Source organism: Leopardus geoffroyi, chromosome A2 (assembly GCF_018350155.1).
Source record: "Leopardus geoffroyi isolate Oge1 chromosome A2, O.geoffroyi_Oge1_pat1.0, whole genome shotgun sequence".
Classification (NCBI taxonomy): domain Eukaryota; kingdom Metazoa; phylum Chordata; class Mammalia; order Carnivora; family Felidae; genus Leopardus; species Leopardus geoffroyi.
In genome coordinates, this window is record NC_059331.1 from 113,054,404 (window position 1) to 113,061,742 (window position 7,339).

The 7,339-nt window shown below is 35.0% G+C and overlaps 1 long non-coding RNA gene across 2 annotated transcripts; it reads left to right on the top strand.

The window, feature by feature from the left end:
• The first annotated feature begins 2,993 nt into the window (after positions 1-2,993).
• On the top strand, positions 2,994-7,013 carry LOC123607651. 2 transcript variants are annotated; one of them, XR_006716835.1, is made up of 3 exons: positions 2,994-3,211; positions 3,870-4,059; positions 6,827-7,013. It is a non-coding gene; the product is annotated as an uncharacterized LOC123607651 (long non-coding RNA). The 2 variants fall into 2 exon arrangements; XR_006716834.1 differs by having other exon boundaries at positions 3,870-3,940.
• Positions 7,014-7,339: the final 326 nt, after the last annotated feature.

Sequence of the window (7,339 nt, forward strand, 5' to 3'; positions counted from 1 at the left end):
ATTCTGAGCAAATGATTACAAGGTTACTTTTTAATAAAAACAAATTCTTTTTGTTTTTTCTTTAATGTCCGTAACTTTCCTAGTGTATCTATTTGTCTGTATATGTCATTTCAATAGAGCCCGCAGACTGCAAATGGGTGGGAATTTGGCTGCTTTGATTGAATATGAAGGGAAGTTGGTAGCCTTAGTTAGGCTGCTACTATTATGCCAAATTCCTAACACCATTACAGAGGACTTTGGATGATACTAGTAAAATAATTCACACCCATTTGCAAGCTCCATTCAAGTGGCATAAACTTTACTTGTAAAAGACAAAGCAAAATCACTTGGCTCCAGTGGCTCTTTGCTGTGTCACCTCCCTGTCTCCTGCCTGCCTACTTTCCCTCCCACTTATAATCCAGACACTGCTCCCTTTCCATTTCTATCCCACATGTCTTTGTCTGCTGTTCCCCCTTTGTGCTTTTTTTTTTTTAATCTTTAAGCCTTGACCTCCTTTTCCCCTCTGTTCTGCTATTTCTACCCTACAAAGTCATCACTTTTTCTGGCTTCACTCTTGTTTCTTATACCTTGCCCTCTTCAATCTTTAACTTTTTTTTTGGGGGGGGGGTATTATCCTTATTTGCAGTCTTCTCTCCTGCTTTTAGTTTACTTTTCATTCTTGACACCTTTTCTTACTCTTTGTACTCCCTCTTCTAGAACTTTGCACAAGTTGCTCTTTTAAAATTTTTAGGGATTGTACCCTGGCGATTTTTTTTCTCCCCTTCCACGTATTTTTTTTCCCTGATTACTTGAATCCCAGTCCCACGGACTTTGTGCAAAATATTACAACTGAAACAATTAAAATATTTCTTTCCTATAATAAAAGTTAGAAGATAATCCTAGAAATTAGCATCTTAAACAGTAGACTGCTTTTGTTTTTTCTCTTTGTCCCCTCTGTAAATTCACAGTGAATAGAATCAATGAGATTTGTCATCTACTAGATTTGTCTAGATCAGGCATTATTCACTTGAATCAAGTAGGAAAGAGCAGGACTCTGAAATCAGCTAGTCCAGCATGCTGAATTGTTGCCACTCAAGATAAAATAACTTTTGTACATTATGTGGTCGACTGACAAGGAGCAGAAAAAAGACGTGGCTCAGGATTAATTATAGTTTTTACGGCAATAGTTATAAGAAACAAGAACCAAAGGTTTTTCTCCTACTTATTTTCATATGGTATTGGCGTAAATGCACTTGGGCACTTCCATCATTTTATACTGTTTATTCCATATGGCAGATAAAATAATAAAAATTTCTTGAGTACAGAGATTTCTTCTGCTTCCCTATCATCAAATGAGCATACAGTTTGAGTTGTTTCTTTGTTTGTTTTGGGAATTGGATGTTCATCTTTCTTTTATAGACTTTCACCTAATTTCCAAAAGTATGCAATAGTGTATTGCATGTAAAGATAAATGGTCCATTCAGGTTTAAATGCATTGCTTTAAACTAAGGAGTTATATATCTTAATATCTGAATGATTCATGACCATATAGTTACATAAATTATATGAGATATACATATATAACTAAATCCATTAGCATAGTGGCAGATTCTTTATTTATGCTTTCGCAAACTTGTCATTAAAAATTATATAAAAATTTTATTACAGAGGAATTTTCCACATCTTCTTTTCTTCACTATTGATATAATTATAGCACCAACACATAGTCATGCATGTTGAGCATTGCACAATGTTAGGGGGCCATTCTTGACCTACGTGTGGGGCCCTATATACAGTGGATTCATTTTGCAATTCTCACTGAAACTATGCTGTGCTTTTACTTGTTAGATGAACAAAATTTTCTATATTGATAATGTTGAATTATATTTGGTTTTACTCTCTAAAAATCCTGAAAAAAAAATGTAACATTTTATAGCTAAGAGGAAATGTACAGACCATCCACTTTTTCTCTTTCATGTTCTAAAGAAGAAAAATGTTTCCAGAGAAGTGATGTATCCTGACTATAATTTTATCACCGTATATACCATCAGAATCATGTTAGAGCCAGCTCTCCTAATTCCTATCCTCAGGAATATCATTTTGAATATTCATGGTGACAAGGAGAATATATGTTTACCACATTAATCCCATAGGTCCAACTTTCTAGATTTTTAGCCTAACTTTACTCATAGACAATTTTACATTGTAAACTGCTAGAGGAATGAAGTTTGCTACGTAATCAAACAACATACGAAATGTTTTTTTGAGAGGGGATGTTACCTTGCCATTGACTAACATAGTGGAGAATATTTAGAATAGGAACAATTCAATGCTACTGTTATATCTATATTACTACACTACAGTTTTGGAATATGAACATTGAGTAATTGAAATAGAGTTTCTTCAGGATTAAAATGATTCCCTTCCCAATAATGCACTGGGAAATCACCAATTTACTTATCTTCTCTATAGAGCTTTTCTTTATTAATATCAACCCACACTTTTCCTTCTCTTTTTTTTTTTATTGCTCAACAGTAATGTGTGGTTTTTGCTCTAGCATTTTAATTTGTTTCTGTACTCTTATTGCATCTTGAAACCTGTCAACTCCATGTGTTCTAAGTTTGTCTTTTACTTGTTTTCCCTCCTCCATGATCTTGAGTGTGCATATATTGATGTTAAATGTGCTATTTAAGGGGACAAGAATTGAACTAGAGATACGTCATCACATAAGTCCTAATTAATTGGAAACAAATATCCAAATTTAGTCTATCTTGCCAAAAGTGTTGTCAACGTGTACATCATGAATCTAAATGCTAACAGATGAACCATTAATAATAACTTTAAGCGAAAATTACTACCAAGAAATTTCTAATAATGATGCTTAAATTTGTTTCCTCTGGTAGATTAAAGCATATTGATAAAAAGAACAAACAGAGAGGAAAACCTAGTGCATACCATCAAAAAATCATAACACTTTAAAATTATTTTTATTTCCCCCTTTTTTTCCTAGAATTTAAAGAGGTATATGATGGATTTGATCATCAACTTTCATTTGAGAGAGTAATGCAAGAGAAAAAGAACACAGTACTCCAAGAAGCCATAGCTTCTGGCAGATGTTGCAAGAATGAGTTAGATCATTGACCTTTTTTTTCTGGGGCATTGTGTCAATTTTGAGTGGAGTTTCCAATTGCACAATAGCATCTGGACAGTTTTGACATCTTTATTACACTCTGTGAGTTCTTAAAATGCTACCATTTTGTTTTAAAGATGATTTGTTTCAAAATTAAAATAATTATTTAACTGCCAAGAGTAATTAATCCCATGACTAAATTCCAATAAAATTCTCTTCCCAGATCTGGCTTCCTAACGAATATTCATAACCAGAATACCCATTGTTTAATCAAAATCAGGATTTGATTAATGATATTAACACTCAAATCCATTTCTTTGAAGACCTAATTTTGTTTCTTGTATTTGCTTTGCACTCAATTACTGTGGTTTAAATAGTCTGTTTAACATGACCACTTTCAAACAAGATCATAAATTCTCATAAAAGCAGCCTAAGGAATTCATAATCATAGCTCTTGGCCGCCACCTAAAGGTTTCTTTTTTATTTTATTTTACATAAGACCTACTGTGCATTCCTTTAATAATAAAATTGTTGCCTGTATCATCACATATTTCTACATAAGTGTAAAGAGATCTATTTCAGCATGTTTGTTCACTTTTGCGTATTTGCATTAGAAGCCTATATTATTATATCTGCTTCTCAATCTATTCGGTACACAAAAGTAATTTAAACTAGATCCCCTAGGTGGTCTGAAGTATTTCCATTCCTTCAAAAAATATAATTTATTTCTGTTTTTATTGTGTACCACCTCCATTCCTAGGCCCATCTTGAAAATGGAAAAATACTTAAGTCATGGTATCTGGCTTCAAGAAGCATGCACTACTTATGAATGTAAGAAACCAACATCTTTTTTGTCATAATCTATATTAAAATTATCATTAATTGGATGCCATGGAGTAAATCTAGAAGCCTGAACAAAGATAAATGTATCTCATTTCCAACTTTACAAGGTAAATTCAATTAAACTCATGTTTATTGAACCATTACTGAATGTAATGTATATGCTAAACTCTGCAAATTCCATAGAGAACATTCATGACAGGTGTAATCTCTTAATTGTTCTTGAGGGTAAATGGGATACAGAATTAATAATTCCCAGCTTTGTATCTCCATATCCATAACCTCACTCCTTTTATTCTCCTCTGAAGAAACACTTGATTGAATCAGGCCAAACATTTCTAACACCCTACTTGTATTATGAAAAAGTCATGTTTGGAGAAGAGAATCAATGCAATCTATAATATCACAGTGAGAAATTAGTTATGAACTCTACAAACTTCTCATCTCAAAATCCATATTGATAGAACATCTATGAATCACCTCAATTTTTCTTAAAGATGCAGAAAAGTTTATTAGCATACTCACCTGCCATTATAAATTCCAAGCATTTAGCTCTTGATTTACTTATAGGCCACTATTCACTTATTTATTATTTCAAAAAATATTTATTACACACCTACTATGTGCCAGGTATTCGCTATTATCAATGTTTAATAAAACAGACTGGTATTTATGGGGCGCCTGGGTGGCGCAGTCGGTTAAGCGTCCGACTTCAGCCAGGTCACGATCTCGCGGTCCGTGAGTTCGAGCCCCGCGTCAGGCTCTGGGCTGATGGCTCTGAGCCTGGAGCCTGTTTCCGATTCTGTGTCTCCCTCTCTCTCTGACCCTCCCCCGTTCATGCTCTGTCTCTCTCTGTCCCAAAAATAAATAAACATTGAAAAAAAAAAACAAAACAAAACAACACAGACTGGTATTTGCCATCATGGGGCTTGTGAGGGAAACAAAATAAATAAGTAAACAAAATGCATTATGATACAAACTACAAAAGAACTTAAACACACTGTACTGTAATAAAGAATAATGGTGAGGAAAGACAGACCTGCATTAGGTAGCATAATCAAGAAAGGCCTCTTGGAGGGGGCAATACTCAAACTGACACCTGAGGAACAAGGAGCCAGCTCTGCCAAGAATATAGAGAAAAGGCATAAGGAATTGTCTATACAAAGGCCAAAACACTTAGTCAGGGCCAAAGGATCTAGAGCAGAGTGAGCAAAGGGGAGTTTCGTGAGATGTGGAGAAGTAAGATGAAAGTCCATCATTCAGGATGGTGAAGGAGAAGCTAAGGACTTTAGTTTTACTTGAAATAGAATGGAAAGTCACAGTAACAGACTGGAAAATGAACTGATTTGATCTGATGGCTACATGGAGAAGGGATTGGGGGCAGCCAAGAGAAATGGGAGAAAGAAGCCTATTGAGGAAATGTAGGTGGGAGAAATGATGTGACATGGACAAGGCTGGTGGCAGTGGAGTCAGAGAAGTGAATATATCTGAAAGGAATTCTGGAACAAAATTCAATAGGACTTGGTGGTAGGTTAGATGACTCCTTTGGTTCTTGTGCGCTTCCCAGCTTATTAGCATTTGCTGATATGAATATAACTCTGAAATGTTGATACAGTTTATTAGATTTAGAGTGCCATATTAGATTTTATGTCACACCTAAGCTTTTATTTTTGTAAAAAAAATTAAGAAAAATCTTAATAGAATGAATTATTTGCATGTCAATAAGGAAAGACTTATTATCTAGCACCTTCTACAAATGAGGCAATCTACAGAAAATAATTTTATACATAATGGAAGTTCGTCTACTAAATCACCAAAGCTTATTTAATTTTAACCACTTAGAAGAAATTTTTTTCTCAAATTGTTAAGTATTTTCCTGATCTTTTTTTTTTTTTTCAACGTTTATTTATTTTGGGGACAGAGAGAGACAGAGCATGAACGGGGGAGGGGCAGAGAGAGAGGGAGACACAGAATCGGAAACAGGCTCCAGGCTCTGAGCCATCAGCCCAGAGCCTGATGTGGGGCTCGAACTCACGGACCGCGAGATCATGACCTGGCTGAAGTCGGACGCTTAACCGACTGCGCCACCCAGGCGCCCCTTTCCTGATCTCTTAAACAGAATATATTTAATATCAGTTAAGCTTTTCAAAAAGTCGGATTTACTATGATGAAAAAATAGTTGCTGGACCTCTGTACTAGAATGGTGCCCTTAAAAAGAGTGAGATATAAAAGTGGGTTTCCTATACTCTGAAAAACTACTCTGCTTTGAAATAATTAAATTTTTGTTGTTGCCTCAGTTCTACTTATCATTGTGCCAGATTGTAGTCATTCACTTCTGACGCATTCTAACGTGATGTTTTTCCTTTGCTGTAAGGTGGGAACCTTGCTATCAGACTTTCATGCAAGTTAATAGCATGTAAACCAAGTAAAGTATAAACTTTTGTATTCTATTTTGATTGCACAGAGGCTTTTTTTACATGCTGCTTTCTCAAGTATATTTTAGGTCATTGAAGTTGCTTGATCAGCAAAGTTCAGGGAAATGTCTTCTACTAGCATTTATTTCCCACATATTTCATGAGGTTCCTTGAAAATGGAATTCCCATCACCATATACATTATCATGTCAAGTTTCTACAAAGAATCCTTCCTTATGACATAAGTTCAACTACATCATTATAAATGTTGCTTTTTCTTTTGATGCCTAACATAAAAGCATATAAAATTTGATCATAAAACTAGACTTAAAAAAAAAACAGATTTCTTGATTGTGACTATAATGTAATCTCTTTCCTTTTTTTTTTTTTTTTTCCATTTTGACATGTGTGGAAACTAAAATCAAATGTCCACAAAACTCCAATCAACAACACTACTTTCAAAGTGTCTCTTGACAAGTAACATGTGCATATTACAAACCCAAAGGCATGTCTGAAGTGATTCTTCTGGAGACTTACATTCCTCAAAGCTCTCTCTCTCCTCAAAGTATCACCACTTTGTTTCAGAGAAGAAAATGTGTAAATGTGTAATGGAAATGTGTAAATGATTAAAGCATCTGTATAAACAAAGAACATTCTTAACACGCATAAGAATTATTTTGAGGACTTCTCGAAAAACCAGACACCAGATGCCTAAATCTGATCTGCCAAATGAGAATCCTTGAGAGAGAGGTCCAGATATTGGCATTTAAAACAATTAGACTGTTTCCGATTCTGTGTCTCCCTCTCTCTCTGCCCCTCCCCCGTTCATGCTCTGTCTCTCTCTGTCCCAAGAATGAATAAACGTTGGAAAAAAAAAAAAAAAATTAAAAAAAAAAAAAAAAAAAATGGGGCGCCTGGGTGGCGCAGTCGGCTAAGCGTCCGACTTCAGCCAGGTCACGATCTCGCGGTCCGTGAGT